Genomic DNA, 17725 nt, shown 5'->3' with positions numbered 1-17725 from the left:
TCTGTTTTTGTTTTTGTTTTTTTTTTTCTCATGGTTTTTTCTTTTTGTTTGATTTTTCTCTCATATAGAAATATGTAAAAAAAAAAAAAGAATGTACATGGATAATCTAAAAAAAATTAGATTCACACAATTCCCTCTATTAAATAGAATCGTTCTTTCCTTTCCTTTTTTTTTTTTTTTTTAATAACTTTTTATTGATAGAACGCATGCCAGGGTAATTTTTTACAGCATTATCCCTTGCATTCACTTCTGTTCCAATTTTTCCCCTCCCTCCCTCCACCCATTCCCCCAGATGGCAAGCAGTCCTTTACATGTTGAATGGGTTGCAGTATATCCTAGATACAATATATGTGTGCAGAACCGAACAGTTTTCTTGTTGCACAGGGAGAATTGAATTCAGAAGGTATAAATAATCCGGGAAGAAAAACAAAAATGCAAGCAGTTTATATTCATTTCCCAGTGTTCTTTCTCTGGGTGTAGCTGCTTCTGTCCATCTTTGATCAATTAAGGCTCTCTTTATCAAAGAGATCCACTTCCATCAGAATACATCCTCAAACAGTATCATTGTTGAGGTATATAATGATCTCCTGGTTCTGCTCATTTCACTCAGCAGTAGTTCATGTAAGTCTCGCCAGTCCTCTCTGTATTCATCCTGCTGGTCATTCCTTACAGAACAATAATATTCCATAACATTCATATACCACAATTTACTCAACCATTCTCCAATTGATGGACATCCTTTCATTTTCCAGCTTCTAGCCACTACAAACAGGGCTGCCACAAACATTTTGGCACATACAGGTCCCTTTCCTTTCTTTAGTATCTCTTTGGGGTATAAGCCCAGTAGAAACACTGCTGGATCAAAGGATAATGCACAGTTTGATAACTTTTTGAGCATAGTTCCAAATTGCTCTCCAGAATGGCTGGATGTGTTCACAATTCCACCAACAATGTATCAGTGTGCCTGTTTCCCACATCCCCTCCAACATTCCCCATTATCTTTCCCTGTCATTCTAGCCAATCTGACAGGTGTGTAGTGGTATCTCAGAGTTGTCTTAATTTGCATTTCTCTGATTAATAATGATTTGGAGCATATTTTCACATGTCTATCAATAGTTTCAATTTCTTCGTCTGAGAATTGTCTGTTCATATCCTTTGACCATTCATCAATTGGAGAATGGTTTGATTTCTTATAGATTAGAGTCAATTCTCTATATATTTTGGAAATGAGGCCTTTATCAGAACCTTTGATTGTAAAAATATTTTCCCAGTTTATTGTTTCCTTTCTAATCTTGTTTGCATTTGTTTTGTTTGTACAAAAACTTTTCAATTTGATATAATCAAAATTTTCTATGTTGTGGTCAATAGTGACCTCTAGTTCTTCTTTGGTCATAAATTCCTCCCTCTTCCACAGGTCTGCGAGGTAAACTATCCTATGCTCTTCCAATTTATTTATCATCTCATTCTTTATGCCTAGGTTATGAACCCATTTTGACCTCATCTTGGTGTACGGTGTTAAGTGTGGGTCAATGCCTAGTTTCTGCCATACTAATTTCCAATTTTCCCAGCAATTTTTGTCAAATAATGTGTTCTTATCCCCAAAACTGGAGTCTTTGGGTTTGTCAAACACTAGATTATTAAAGTTATTGGCGGTTTTGTCCTTTGAACCTAATCTATTCCATTGATCAACTAGTCTATTTCTAAGCCAATGCCAGATGGTTTTAGTAACTGTTGCTTTATAATATAATTTTAGATCGGGTACAGCTAGGCCACCTTCATTTGATTTTTTTTTCATTAATTCCCTTGAAATTCTTGACCTTTTGTTTTTCCATATGAACTTTGTTGTTATTTTTCCTAGGTCATCAAAATAGTTTTTGGGAGTCTGATTGGTATAGTGCTAAATAAATAGATTAGTTTAGGTAGTATTGTCATCTTTATTATATTTGCTCACCCAATCCAAGAGCATTTAATATTTGTCCATTTGGTTAGATTAGACTTAATTTGTATGGAAAGTGTTTTGTAGTTTTGCTCATAAAGTTTCTGATTTTCTCTTGGCAGATAGATTCCGAAATATTTTATACAATCAGTAGTTACTTTAAATGGAATTTCTTTTTGTAACTCTAACTGTTGGGTTTTGTTAGTGATATATAAGAATGCTGATGACTTATGTGGGTTTATTTTGTATGCTGCAACTTTGCTGAAGGTGTGGATTATTTCTAATAACTTTTTAGTAGAGTCTCTGGGGTTCTCTAAGTATACCATCATATCGTCAGCAAAGAGTGATAATTTGGTTTCATCATTGCCTATTCTTATTCCTTTAATCTCTTTCTCAACTCTTATTGCCAAAGCTAGCATTTCTAATACAATATTAAATAGTAACGGTGATAGTGGGCAACCTTGTTTCACTCCTGATCTTATTGGGAATGGTTGCAGTTTGTCCCCATTACATATGATGCTTACTGTTGGTTTTAAATAGATGCTACTGATTATTTTAAGGAAAAGTCCATTTATTCCTATACTCTCAAGAGTTTTTATTAGGAATGGATGTTGGATTTTATCAAATGCTTTTTCTGCATCTATTGAGATGATCATATGGTTTTTGTTAATTTGATTGTTAATATGGCCAATTATACTGATAGTTTTCCTAATATTGAACCATCCCTTCCTTCCTGGTATAAATCCTACTTGATCATGGTGTATTATCCTGGGGATGATTTTCTGTAATCTTTTTGCTAATATCTTATTTAAGATTTTAGCATCAATATTCATTAGGGAAATTGGTCTATAATTTTCTTTCTCTGTTTTCAACCTACCTGGTTTAGGTATCAGTACCATGTCTGTGTCATAAAAGGAATTTGGTAGGACTCCTTCATTCCCTATTTTTTCAAATAGTTTATAAAGCATTGGGGCTAATTGTTCTTTGAACATTTGGTAGAATTCACATGTAAATCCATCTGGTCCCAGGATTTTTTTTTAGGGAGTTGATTAATAGCTTGTTCCATTTCTTTTTCTGAAATGGGACTATTTAAGCAATTTACTTCCTCCTCTGATAATCTGGGAAGCCTATATTTTTGGAGATACTCATCCATTTCACTTAGGTTATCAAATTTATTAGCATAAAGTTGGGCAAAGTAACCCCTTATTATTTCTTTAATTTCCTCTTCCTTGGTGGAAAGTTCTCCCTTTTCATTTTTAAGACTACTAATTTGATTTTCCTCTCTCCTTTTTCTAATCAGATTTACCAAAAGTTTATCAATTTAATTGGTTTTTTCATAAAACCAACTCTTAGTTTTGTTTATTAGTTCAATAGTTTTTTTTTTTACTTTCTATATTATTAATTTCTCCTTTTAATTTTAGAATTTCAAGTTTAGTAATTGATTGGGGGTTTTTAATTTGGTCTTTTTCTAGCTTTTTAAGTTGCAGCCCAATTCATTGATCTTCTTTTTCTCTATTTTATTCAAGTAAGCCTCTAAGGATATAAAATTTCCCCTTATTATTGCTTTGGCTGCATCCCATAAATTTTGGTATGATGTCTCACCATTGTCATTATCTTGTGTGAAATTATTAATTGTGTCTATAATTTGCTGTTTCACCCAATCATTCTTTAAGATGAGATTATTTAGTTTCCAATTACTTTTTAGTCTATTTACACCTAACTTTTTGTTGAATGTAGTTTTTATTGCATTGTGATCTGAAAAGAAAGCATTTACTATTTCTGCCTTTTGGCATTTAATTTTGAGGTTTTTATGTCCTAATATATGGTCAATTTTTGTGTAGGTTCCATGAACTGCTGAGAAGAAAGTATACTCCTTTCTGTCACCATTCAGTTTTCTTCAGAGATCTATCATACCTAATTTTTCTAATATTCTATTTACCTGTTTAATTTCTTTCTTATTTGTTTTGTGATTTGATTTATCTAAATCTGAGAGTGCAAGATTGAGATCTCCCACTATTATAGTTTTGCTGTCTATTTCTTCTTGCAGCTCTCTTAACTTCTCCTTTAGGAAGTTAGATGCTATGCCATTTGGTGCATATATGTTTAATACTGATATTGCTTCATTGTCTATAGTACCCTTAAGCAAGATATAGTTTCTTTCCTTATCTCTTTTAATTAGATCAATTTTTGCTTTTGCTTGATCTGAGATAAGGATGGCTGCCCCTGCTTTTTTGACTTCACCTGAAGCATAATAGATTCTGCTCCAGCCTTTTACCTGTACTCTATATGTATCTCCCTATTTTAAATGTGTTTCCTGTAAACAACATATTGTAGGGTTCTGACTTTTGATTCAGTCTGCTATCCGCCTCCTCTTTATGGGAGAGTTCATCCCATTCACATTTACGGTTAAAATGACTAATTCTATATTTCCTGCCATGCTAATATCCCCAGATTATACTTTTCTTTTTCTTGCCCTCCTTCCCTTCTTCCCTAGTATTAAACTTATTGGTCCCACTTGCATCACGCAGCTCTCCCTCTTTAGTATCTCTTCCTCCTCCCTTTGAATCCCTTCCCCTTTCTTGTACCCTTCCCTTATTACTCTTTTTCTCTTTTCCCTTTTCCTCTCCCACTTTTTAATGAAGTGAGAGAAGAATGTCTGTAAAACAAATAAGTCAATTATTTCCTCTTTGAGCCAATTCTGTTGAGAGTAGGATTCACACAATGTTCCTCCCCCTCTCTAAGTTCCCTCAGATATGATAGGTTTCCTTTGCCTCATCGTCACATGTAGTTTCCTTCTTTTTATCTCCCCTTTTCCCTTTTTCTGACACCATCCCCTTTCCATTTCTACTTCCCTTTTTTATGTTATATTGGTAAAATCAAATTATACATATGATTTTTATGTATATCTGCAATAGAAATACAGATCTCAGGAGTTCCTTTTACCTTTTTCTACTTCTCTTGAGTCCTGTTGTTGGAGATCAAATTTTTTGTTTAAGTCTGGTTTTTTCCTTAGAAACAAATGGAATTCCTCTATTTCATTAAATGTCCACCTTCTTCCATAGAAAAAAATACTCAGCTTAGCTGGATAGTTTATTCTTGGCTGCATTCCAAGCTCTTTTGCCTTTCGGAATATCTGATTCCAGGCCCTTCGATCTTTTAATGTTGAGGCAGCCAAATCTTCCATGACACTTATTGTGTGGCATCTCGGTATTTGAACTGTTTTTAAAACAGTTATAACAGTTAAAACAACTGCTTATAAAATTTTTTCTTTAATCTGAAAATTCTGGAGTTTGGCCACAATATTCCTTGGAGTCTTTATTTTAGGGTCTTTTTCAGAAGATGTTCGATGAATTCTTTCAACGCCTATTTTACCTCCCGGTTCTATTTCTTCTGGGCAGTTCTCTTTGATGATTCCCTGTAAAATAGTATCTAGGCTCTTTTTTTCATCATAATTTTCGGGTAGTCCAATGATCCTCAGGTTATCTCTCCTAGATCTATTTTCCAGGTCTGTTGTTTTTCCAAGTAAATACTTGACATTTTTTTTCCAATCTTTCATTTTTTTTGGTTTTGCTTGACTGATTCTTGATTTCTCAATGAATCAGTCATTTCTATTTGTTCAGTTCTGATTTTTAGTGAGTTATTTTCTTCATTAGCTTTTTTTACTTCTTTTTGTATATGTCCATTTGAGTTGTTTTGCTCTATGGAATTTTTTTCCATTTCACTAATTTTTTTTCTTAGTGAGTTATTTTCTTTTTCCAATTTACAAATTCTGTTTCCCTGCACTTCTTGGGAGTTTTTTACCTTTTCCAATTCACATTTCAGTTCTTTTTCCACTTTATCAAATTTTTCTTTTAGTGAGTTATATGCCTTTTCTGTATTCTCTTGCACAGCTTCTCTTTCCTTTCCCCATTTCTCTTCTAGTTCTCTTTGAAGGTTTTTAATAGTCTCTTCTAGGAGAGCTTTTTGTATTGGGGACCAATAATTGTCTGGAGACTGTCTGCTATTAGTTTCTTCAGGGTTGAAAAGCTGTTCCCTTTCTGTATAGAAATTATCAATTGTTCTTTTGATTTTTTTACTCATTTTGTTAAAGCCTTTAGGATCTGCCTTCAGAGCCAGAAGGTTACCAGCTTTCTCCCAGAGCAGTGAAAGGTGTATGGATGGTTAGCTTTCCTGCCAGCCGGCTACAAAAAGCAGCGAGGTACTGGAGTGCTCTGGGAAAGGGTTCCCTACCGGAAAGTAACTCAGGCCTGCAGGGCCAAGCTGGGAAAGTGCCCTGCAAAGAACCCCTGCTGTGTGAGCCAAAGCCTGCCCTGGGGCTGTGGGTATTAACAGTTAAGCAGTGAATGGATTTGTAGGGACCAGAAGTGTGTGCCTCGGAAGCACAGTCTTCTGGGGAAGTTCTATTGCCCCAGGCCGAGCCTCCCACTGTGCGTATTAGAGGCTGCCCATGTTGTGCCCCCCTGCCGTACAGATTTGTAACTGCCCCCGGCAAAAGCCCCTGAACTACAGAATGTGGCTGCAGGACTGCATTAAAGCCTGCCTGAGTCACTTCCGGGTCTGAGTATCCACAGCCAGATCTCAATAGGCTCTGGCATTTTTTAGAGTAAGCTCTGTTTTAGGCTTTAATTTGTCTGCCAGTTTACTGCTTTCTAGTCAAGGCAGAGCAGTTAGCCTATAGCAGAATTATCTCTATAATTTCTCTAGCCACAGAGATCACTCCCGCCCCTGGTCTGCTCAGGATGCTAGTCTCTTGCTGCCTATGCTAGTCTGTTCCTGGTCCCTCAGGACAAACCTTTCCTGGCAATCTTCCGGATTGACTTCACCTGGTAAGTTGTAGTGCTTCTAATCTTCATGAATTTAAGCAGTGAAGAACTATTTTTGAGGCTGAATTAAATAGTTGGTTATGAGGGGAATGAGAGGAGCTTAGAAAGTCATGTGTGCCTTCTCTGCCATCTTGGCTCTGCCCCCAAAAGTCCGAATCATTCTTTCCTAATGAGCACATAGGGATTACATATATCATTTTCCCAAATAAAAATCTAACTAGTTCTTTCTAGCTGTGTGACCCTTAACAAGCAAGTCACTTAACCCCAGTAGCCTCAGGAAAAAAAAATCCAATTAGTTTAATCTTATTAAATTTTGATTTCTCACTCTTGTTTCTCTGTTAATACTTCTCTTGAATTTTGTGTTTGAATGCCACATTTTACATTTAGCCCCAGTCTTTTCATCAGGAATGTATGAAAGTCCTCTATTTTATTAAATATCCATTCCCCCCAGGTAGTATATTCTTGATTTTAATCCTATATCCTTTGCTTACCAAAATATAATATTCCAAGTCCTCCATTCCTTTGTTATGGCAGCTGCTAAATCTTAAGTGATTTTGTCTATGTCACCACAGTATTTGATTTCTTTCTGGATATTAGCATTTCCTATTTCATGTGGGTACTCTGAAATTTGACTGTAATCTTCTGGGGAATTTTCATTTTGGAATATCTTTCAGGAAATGCTTAGTAGATTTTTCTATTTCTACTATGCTTTCTGGACAGTTATATCTGCCCAGAAGATATCTGAGCAGTTTTCCTTTACAATTTCTTGAAATAAGATGTCTGGGTACTTTTTTTGATCATGGTTTTCAGGTAGTACAATAATTTTTAAATGATTTTTTCTTCATCTATTTTCTAGATAATTTGTTTTTCCCATATTTCATATTTTCTTCTTTTGACTTTTTTATTTTATTTGTCTCCTGGAGTCATTAGCTTCCTGGTTTACTTGACTACAGAATTGTAGCCAATTGTGATTTAAAAAAATTTTTTTTTAATTATAACTTTTTATTGACAGTACATATGTGTGGATAAATTTTTACAACATTATCCCTTGCACTCACTTCTGTTCCAACTTTTCACTTCCCTTCTTCCACCCCCTCCCCTAGATGGCAGGCAGTTTTATACATGTTAAATATGTTATAATATATCCTAGATACAATATATGTGTGCAGAACCAAACAGTTCTCTTGTTGCACAGGAAGAATTGGATTCAGAAGGTAAAAATAATCTGAGAAGAAATACAAAAATGCAAAGAGTTCACACTCATTTCCCAGTGTTCCTTCTCTGGGTGTAGCTGATTCTGTCCATTGTTGATCAATTGGAACTGAGTTAGGTCTTCTCTTTGTTGAAGATATCCACTTCCATCAGAATACATCCTCATACAGTATTGTTGTTGAAGTATATAATGATCTCCTAGTTCTGTTCATTTCACTCAGCATCAGTTCATGTAAGTCTTTCCAAGCCTCTCTGTATTCATCCTGCTGGCCATTTCTTACAGAACAATAATATTTCATAACATTCATATACCATAATTTACCCAACCATTCTCCAATTGATGGGCATCCATTCATTTTGCAGTTTCTAGCCACTACAAACAGGGTTGCCACAAACATTTTGGCACATGCAGGTCCTTTTCCCTTCTTTAGTATCTCTTTGGGATATAAGCCCAGTAGTAACACTGCTGGATCAAAGGGTATGTACAGTTGATAACTTTTTGGGCATAATCCCAGAGTGCTCTCCAGAATGGTTGGATCCATTCACAACTATACCAACAATGCATCAGTATCCCAGTTTTCTCACATCCCCTCCAATATTCATCATTATTTTTACCTGTCATCTTAGCCAATCTGACAGGTGTGTAGTGGTATCTCAGAGTTGTCTTAATTTGCATTTCTCTGATCAATAGTGATTTGGAATACTTTTTCATATGAGTGGAAATACCGTGTTTCCCCGATAATAAAACACTGTCTTATTAATTTTTTTGGACAGAAAAACACCAGAGGGCTTATTTTCAGGGGAGGGCTTATTTTAATGAACATTGACAGCAATTTTAATAAACAGGTAAATGTAAACAAAAAAAAGTACCTTTATTCAATAATGATCATGTCATCTTCTTCAACAACATCGTCATAAGTGTCCATATTCCGTCCTGGATGTCTTGTGCTTCTATTTCCTTCAGAAGAAGTGGACCCAATCTGTCATGTCCAGCAATATAGCTCTCTTTAAATGAACATGTCTTGTCCAGTAGTGCCTTGGCGACACAGCTGTCAGTAATTTTATCCCATGACTTCTTCACCAAAGTCACGACTTCTTGCAGACAGGGTTTCACAAAGTTTCCACGCTGATTTCTTTCCATTCTATTTTCATAGTCATTGACTTCCATGTGCAAATGGTCCTTGAATGGCTTGTTTATTGCAATATCAAGGGTCTGGAGATAGGCAGTCATTCCTGCAGGAATCATTACTTGATCTATTCTTCTCTCTGCAAGGAAGTTCTTCATTTCTTTAGCGCTGTGAATGCTGGCGGAATCCTAGATTATCAGATCTCTTTGGTGACCTCACATAACAAGTGGCAGCATTAAATCAACCCACTTTCTTATAACGGCTTGTGTACACCAGGCTTTTTTGGTTTCAAGAACGTAAATGCCTGATACACATTCAATCTTATCTTTCTTGCCCTTACTGATGATTAGAGGTGTGGCTTTCTTTCCATCCAAACGAATTGCCAAAACACAGGTGACCTGTGCAGACAGAATAATAAAATTATGACCATCAGTCCTTCTTTTCACTCCATCATGCCCCTTAATAATGTTTTAACCCCATCATGCTCCCTGAGTGCTCCTTCTATCCTCCATGATGCCCCCTGAGTTCTTCTTTTATTCTCCATCATGCCCCCTGAATTCTTCTTTTATCCTCCATCATGCCCCCTCAGTCCCACTTACATACTGGGTTTTTATGTTGTCCTGCCTCAGCTCTCCTCCGTGGCACTGCTATCAATGGCGCCAGCAACCAATCACAGGATGACGTGCTCACTGTTGCAGCTCTGATTGGATGCAGCTCGGAGCGTGGTGTGCGTTTCACCCGGGGGGGGCGGGGAGGGAGGGGGAATGGTGCATACAGAGGGTACCGTAATGTAGCATGTAGTGCAGAGGATCACCTTCACTACAGTAGCAATCTCAATAGGGCTTATTTTTGGGGGAGGGCTTATTTTAGAGGAATCTTACACAGTAAGGGGAAGGCTTATTTTCGGGATAGGTCTTATTATCGGGAAAACACGGTAGTTTCTGTTTCATCATCTGAAAATTGTCTTTTCATATCCTTTGACCATTTATTAGTTGGAGAAGGGCTTGATTTCTTATAAATGAGAGTCAATTCTCTATATATTTTGGAAATGAGTCCTTTATCAGAACCTTTAACTGTAAAAATGTTTTCTGAGTTTGTTGCTTTCCTTCTAATCTTGTTTGCGTTTGTTTGGTTTGTACAAAAGCTTTGTAATTTGATATAATCAAAATTTTCTATTTTGTGATTAATAATGATCTCTATTTCATCTTTGGTCACAAATTCCTTCCTCCTCCATAAGTCTGAGAGGTAATCTATCCTATGTTCCTCTAATTTATTTATAATCTTGCTTTTATGCCTAAATCATGGACCTATTTTGATCTTATCTTGGTGTACGATGTTAAGTGTGGGTTCATGACTAATTTCTGCCATACTAATTTCCAGTTTTCCCAGCAGTTTTTGTCAAATAATGAATTCTTATCCCAAAAGTTGGGATCTTTGGGTTTGTCAAACAATAGATTGCTATAGTTATTGACTATTTTGTCCTGTGAACCTAACCTATTCCACTGATCAACTAATTTATTTCTTAGCCAATAACAAACGGTTTTGGTGACTGCTGCTTTATAATATAGTTTTAGATCAGGTACAACTAGGCCACCCTCATTTGATTTTTATTTTCATTAATTCCCTTGAAATTCTTGACCTTTTGTTCTTCCATATGAATTTAGTTGTTATTTTTTCTAGGTCATTAAAATAATTTCTTGGAAGTCTGATTGGTATAGCACTAAACAAATAGATTAGTTTAGGTGGTATTGTCATCTTTATTATATTTGCTTGGGCCTATTCAAGAGCACTTAATATTTTCCCAATTATTTAAATCTGACTTTATTTGTGTGGAAAGTGTTTTCTAATTTTGCTCATATAATTCCTGACTTTCCTTTGGTAGATAAATTCCCAAATATTTTATGCTATCAACAGTTATTTTGAATGGAATTTCTCTTTGTATCTCTTCCTGTTGGATTTTGTTGGTGCTGTATAAAAATGCTGAGGATTTATGTGGATTTATTTTTTATCCTGCAACTTTGCTAAAGTTGTGAATTATTTCTAATAGCTTTTTAGTATAATCTCTGGGGTTCTCTAAGTTTATCATCATATCATCTTCAAAGAGTGATAATTTGGTTTCCTCATTGCCTATTCTAATTACTTTAATTTACTTCTCAACTCTTATTGCTGAGGCTAGTGTTTCTAATACAATATTGAATAATAATGGTGATAATGTGCAACCTTGTTTCACTCCTGATCTTACCGGGAATGAGTCCAGTTTAATCTCTATTACATATGATGCTTACTGATGGTTTTTAATATATGCTCCTGATTATTTTAAGGAAAAGTCCATTTATTCCTGTACTCTCAAGTGTTTTTATTAGGAATGGATGTTGGATTTTATTAAATGCTTTTTCTGCATCTATTGAGATGATCATATGGTTTTTGCTAATTTGATTATTGATATAGTCAGTTATGCTAATAGTTTTCCTAATGTTGAATCCAGTGCTGCATTCCTGGTATAAAACCTGCTTGGTCATAGTGTATTATCCCGGGGAATGATTTTCTGTAATCTTTTGCTGCTAATATATTTTTTTAAGATTTTAGCATCAATATTCATTAGGGAGATTGATCTATAATTTTCTTTCTCTGTTTTCAAGCTACCTGGTTTAGGTATCAGTACCATGTCTGTGTCATAAAAGGAATTTGGTAGGACTCCTTCAATCCCTATTTTTTCAAATAGTTTATATAGCACTGGAGTTAATTGTTCTTTAAATGTTTGGTAAAATTCACATATAAATCCATCTGTCCTGGGGATTTTTTCTTAGGGAGTTGATTAATAGCTTGTTCTATTTCTTTTTCTAAGATGGGACTGTGTAAACCAATTTACTTCCTCTGTTAATTTGGGCAAGCTATACTTTTGAAGGTATTTTTCCATTTCATTTAAGTTATCGAATTTCTTGGCATAAAGTTGGGCAAAGTAACTCCTAATTATTGCTCTAATTTCCTCTTCGTTAGTGGCAAGTTCTCCCTTTTCATTTTTAAGACTAACAATTTGATTTTCCTCTTTCCTTTTTCTGATCAAGGGGTTTATCTATTTTGTTGATTTTTTAATAGAACCAACTCTTAGTTTTATTAATTAATTCAATAGTTTTTTTTTTTTTTTACTTTCAATTTTATTAATCTCTCCTTTTATTTTTAGAATTTCAAGTTTAGTATTTGACTGGGTGTTGGAATCTTTACAAAGTGTAAAGTCATTAGAGTTGATAGAGACAATAATTATCTAATTTATCATGGTTCAGTATGATTGATCTGATCCTACAAGGAGATGTTATGGACTAGAAGAAACAAAGTACTAAGTAGAACTGATAGACAATAATGCTTGTGTTCACCAGCAAGAAGTATTCTTCTGAATCCAATTCTCCCTGTGCAACAAGAGAACTGTTTGGTTCTCCAAACCTATATTGTATCTAGGATATATTGCAATATATCTAACATATATAGGACTGCTTGTCATCTAGGGGAGGGGGTGGAAGGAGGAAGGGGAAAAATTGGAACAGAAGCGAGTGCACGGGATAATGTTGTAAAAAAATTACCCTGGCATGGATTCTGTCAATATAAAGTTATTATAAAATAAAATAAAATATTAAAAAAAAAGCAAGAAGTATTTAATTATTCATTGGAATTCACAAGTATGAAAAATTCACAAAGTTAACTGTGTAACTTTGTGAATTCTCACCTCCCTTCAAGCTCTTAGGGCCAGAGAGCACTCTGGGAAGAAACCCATAATCCCACTCTCTCATATCCCACAATCCCTGTCTCAGAGAAGGAGCATAAATAGAGCTTTAGTGAGCCAATCAAGGGAGTTCAGGTGAAAAGATTCAGAGTGGAGGAGCATCAGTTCAGAAGAAGCCATAAGTTAGAGTTGAGCTAGAGCCAGGAGTTAACTTTGGAACATTCCCAGGGGTCGGAGAGGAGGACTCTGGGAGGAAGCCCACAAGTCCTCTCTCAAAGGCAAGAGAGATTCATTCCATTTTCCACCTGGCTGGCTGGAGGCTGAAGGACAAACTTTTGGATTTGGAGACATTCGGAGGGAGCTCTTGGAACCAAGCAGAGACATAGGCCTCTAAGCTAACCAGGCTATTTTGGAGGAAGCAATAAAAGATCTGAACTTTTATCAGCTGACTGTATTTGGGTGATTATTACTTTTGACTGAAACTAAGGCTGCCTCCAGAAAACCTCCCCAAGAAACCTGCTTTCTCCCAGAGAGAACTATTATTATTAAAGAAAAACACTACAACTAGGGGCTTTTAATTTGTTCCTTTTCTAGCATTTTTAGTTGCAAGCCCAATTTATTGACCTTCTCTTTCTTTATTTTATGCAAGTAGTCCTCTAGAAATATAAAATTTCCCCTTATTACTGCTTTTGGTGTATCCCACACATTTTGGTATGACGTCTCATTATTGTCATTTTCTTGGGTGAAGTTATTAATTATATCTATGGTTTGCTGTTTCACCTAATCATTCTTTAGTATGAGATTACTTAGATTCCAATTATTTTTTTGGTCTGTTTTCTCTTGGCTTTTTATTGAATGTAATTTTCATTGCATTGTGGTCTGAAAAGGATACATTTATTATTTCGGCCTTATTTCATTTGAATTTGAGATTTTTATGTCCTAATATATGGTCAATTTTTGTATTCGTTCCATGAACTACTGAGAAGAAAGTGTACTCCTTTCTTTCTCCATTTAGTTTTCTCCAAAGATCTATCACATCTAACTTTTCTAGTATTCTATTTACCTCTTTGACATCTTTCTTATTTATTTTGTGGTTTGATTTCTCTAATTCTGAGAGTGCAAGGTTGAGATCTCCCACTATTATAGTTTTGCTGTCTATTTCTTCTTGCAGCTCTCTTAATTTCTCTTTGCCATCTTGTTAACCCTTCCTTTTGCTTTTCTCCTTTCCTTTCCCTTTACTCCCTTCCCCAGTATTAAACTTGTGAGCACCACTTGCTTCTCACAGCCCTCCCTTTTTAGTATCCTTCCCTCCACCTTAGAGTTCCTCCCCCTATCTTACTCCTTTTCCTCACAATTTCTGTATTTCCTTCCTCTTAGCTTACTCCTTCCCTTTTCACTTTTCTCCTCCCACTTTTCAATGAGATGGAAGAAGTTTCACCATAAATCGAATATGTTTAATATTTTTCTCTTTAAGCCAATTCTGATGGCAGTAAGATACACACTATATTCACTCCCCTCTATTCTTTCTCTCAGATATAATAGGTTTCCTTTGCCTCTTTGTGAGATGTAATACACCCACTTTACCCTTTTTTTGGTACAATTTCCTTTCCACCTCTAGTTTCTAGAACAAATTATACATGTGTTCTTTATATATCTTTATAGCAGAAATACAATTCCCAAGGTTTCTTTTTACTTTTTAGTTTTCTCTTGAGTTCTATATTTTGAGATCAAACTTTTTGTTTAGTTCTGTTTTTTTTTTTTATCAGAAATAGATGAAATTCACTTATTTTGTTGAATGTCCATCTTCTTCCCTGGGGAAAAAAAATGCTTATTTTGGCTGGGTAAGTTATTTTTGACTGCATACCTGTAGAGGGCTGGAACTATGGAATCAATGCACTGAAGTCAGGACTGCTAAGCACTTGAGGCTAACTACTGATTGGACAATACTCTATGGGCATAAAATGTTTGTGACAGCCCTGTTTGTAGTGGCTAGAAGATGGAAAATGAATGGATGCCCATCAATTGGAGAATGGTTGATAAATTGTGGTATATGAACGTTATGGAATATTATTGTTCTGTAAGAAATGACCAACAGGATGAATACAGAGAGGATTGGCGAGACTTACATGAACTGATGCTAAGTGAATTGAGCAGAACCAGGAGATCATTATATACCTCAACAACGATACTTTTTGAGGATGTATTCTGATGGAAGTGGATCTCTTCGACAAAGAGATCTAACTCAGTTTCAATTGATCAAGGATGGACAGAAGCAGCTATACCCAAAGAAAAAACACTGGGAAATGAATATAAACTGCTTGCATTTTTGTTTTTCTTCCTGGGTTATTTATACCTTCTGAATCCAATTCTCCCTGTGCAACAAGAGAACTGTTCAGTTCTGCACACATATATTGTATCTAGGATATGCTGTAATCTATTTAACATGTAAAGGACTGCTTTCCATCTGGGGGAGGGGTTGGAGGGAGGGAGGGCAAAAATTGGAACAGAAGTGAGTGCAAGGGATAATGCTGTAAAAAATTACCCTGGCATGGGTTCTGTCAATAAAAAGTTATTTAAAAAAAAAAGAAAAGAAAAAAAGAACAAAAAAAGAAAAAAAGAAAAAAAAAATACTCTATGGGCATATGTTTGGAAAATGGTCCTTTCCAGTATCCATGCTGGCTCAATGATTGGTGTATAGAGGATTGTAGGAGGGACTAGGGAGTGGGGTAAAACTAGCCAGGGACACACTCTCAGGGTAGATGAGGGAGAAGATGGTGGCAGAGATTCTCTTCCATCCCCTTCACTTCTACCTCTAAAGACCAAGAATAAAGATAGACTTTTGCTTATCCTGACTCCGGCTGATTATGGGGTGTCCTGGGTGCTAGCACAGTCGTTACACATACCAAGTTCCTTTACCCTTTGGAATATCATATTCCAGGCCCTTTGATCCTTTAATGTAGCTGCTGCTAGATCCTTAGAAATTCTTATTGTGGCTTCTCTATATTTGAATTGATTTTTTCTAGCAGCTTGCAGTATTTTTTCCTTCATCTGATAGTTCTGGAATTTAGCCTCTATATTCCTTGGAGTTTTGATTTTAGGGTCCCTTTCAATAGATGATTCATGAATTCTTTCAATGTCTATTTTACCCTCTGTTTCTATAACATCTGGGCAGTTCTCTTTGATAATTTCCTGGAGAATAGTGTCCAGGCTCTTTTATTCATCATATTTTTCAAGAAGTCCAATAATTCTCAGATTATCTCTCATAAATTTTCTAGAACTGTTGTTTTTCCAAGAAGGCATTTCACATTTTTTTCCATTGTTTCATTTTTTTGGTTTTGCTTAACTGATTCTTGGTGTTGCCTTGAGTCATTCAATTCCATTTGTTCAATTCTGATTTTTAATGAGTTATTTTCTTCACTCACTTTTTTTATATCTTTTTATAATTGTCCAATTGAGTTTTTAAGTGAGTTGTTTTGTTCTATGGAATTTTTTTCCATTTTGCCAATTTTATTTCTTAAAGAGCTCTTTCCTTTTTCCAACTCACTAATTCTGTTTTTCAAGAATTTGATTTCTTTATCCACTCTATCTTTAAATGAGTGGGATGACTTAGCTAGACTCTCTTGCCAAGCTTTCCTTTCCTTTTCCCATTTTTCTTCTAGTTAGTAATGTTGTTTTAAAGAACAATTTTGAGCCACAATCATTTTGAGTATTATAAAGCACCTATATGCTATCTGTATTGAGAAAGAACTGACAAATAGAAGTATTGAATAATAATACATATACATATAATAATATGAATAATAATACATATTCCTATTTGTATCTAATGGTTTCCATCTTGGGGGAAAGGAAGAGAAAAAAAAAGGAAAAAAAAATTTACATGATAACTTTGTTGTATATTTGTAGGGAATAGGAAGTTGTACACCACATGGGAGATTTGCAGTTTTATGTGCAATCTCATTTTAATTTGAACTGTTATGGAAATGCTCCATCAATTGAAAAAAAATTTTAAAGGCATAATATGGTGCAAAAATGTTTGTGGTAGCCCTTTTTGTAGTGGCTAGAAATTGGAAACTATATGGATGCCCATCAATTGGAGAATGGCTAAATAAATATAGTATATGAATGATATGGAATATTATTGTTCTATAAGAAACGACCAACAGGATGATTTCAGAGAGGCCTGGAGAGATTTACATTAATTGATGCTAATTGAAATGAGCAGAACCAAGAGATCATTATACAGGGCAACAAGAAGACTATGATGATCAGTTCTGATGGACATGACTCTTCAACAACTGTAGTGTTCTTGAAAGGTTTTCTGGAGATCTTTGGGCAGTCTTCCTTTCAGCATATTAATCACCACAGAATAGCCAGTTGTTAAAATCCAAAAGTCTTTATTGTCTCCTTCATGGGTTATCTTTCTCCTGGCCTTCAAAAGGGAGTTGGTTTCAGTGGAGAAAATGCAGGAGGACAGGCCAGCCACCACAAGGCTGATGAAGATGGAAATGAATCTCTCTCTTTGGCTTGGAGAGCCTGAGCTCCTGCCTGCAATCCACTTGTTTTCCCTGGCATTGACAGGCCTTGGTCTCAGTGGGAGAAGTGCAGGATGCCAGGTCAGCCACAGTGCTGATGAAGATGGCATAAATCTGTCTCTGTATCCCCCTGGTTTTTATGCTCTATTCTATGTATAAACCAATCTTTATATCACTAGGAAACCGTTATTTGTTGTAAAATTAAATCAATGATACTGAACTTAGAGAACTATTAATCACCATGCTAAACTAGATAGCCATTGTGCTCATCAATTCCACTTAGTTAGCACCTTGTAAGAATCTTTGTTGTAAGTACAAGAGTTCTGGCCCATAACAATGAGATGATTCAAATCAATTCCAATTGTTCAATAATGAAG

The sequence above is a fragment of the Antechinus flavipes genome, chromosome 4, assembly GCF_016432865.1.
Source record: "Antechinus flavipes isolate AdamAnt ecotype Samford, QLD, Australia chromosome 4, AdamAnt_v2, whole genome shotgun sequence".
In the NCBI taxonomy this organism is placed as follows: domain Eukaryota; kingdom Metazoa; phylum Chordata; class Mammalia; order Dasyuromorphia; family Dasyuridae; genus Antechinus; species Antechinus flavipes.
This window is presented reverse-complemented; position numbering follows the sequence as displayed.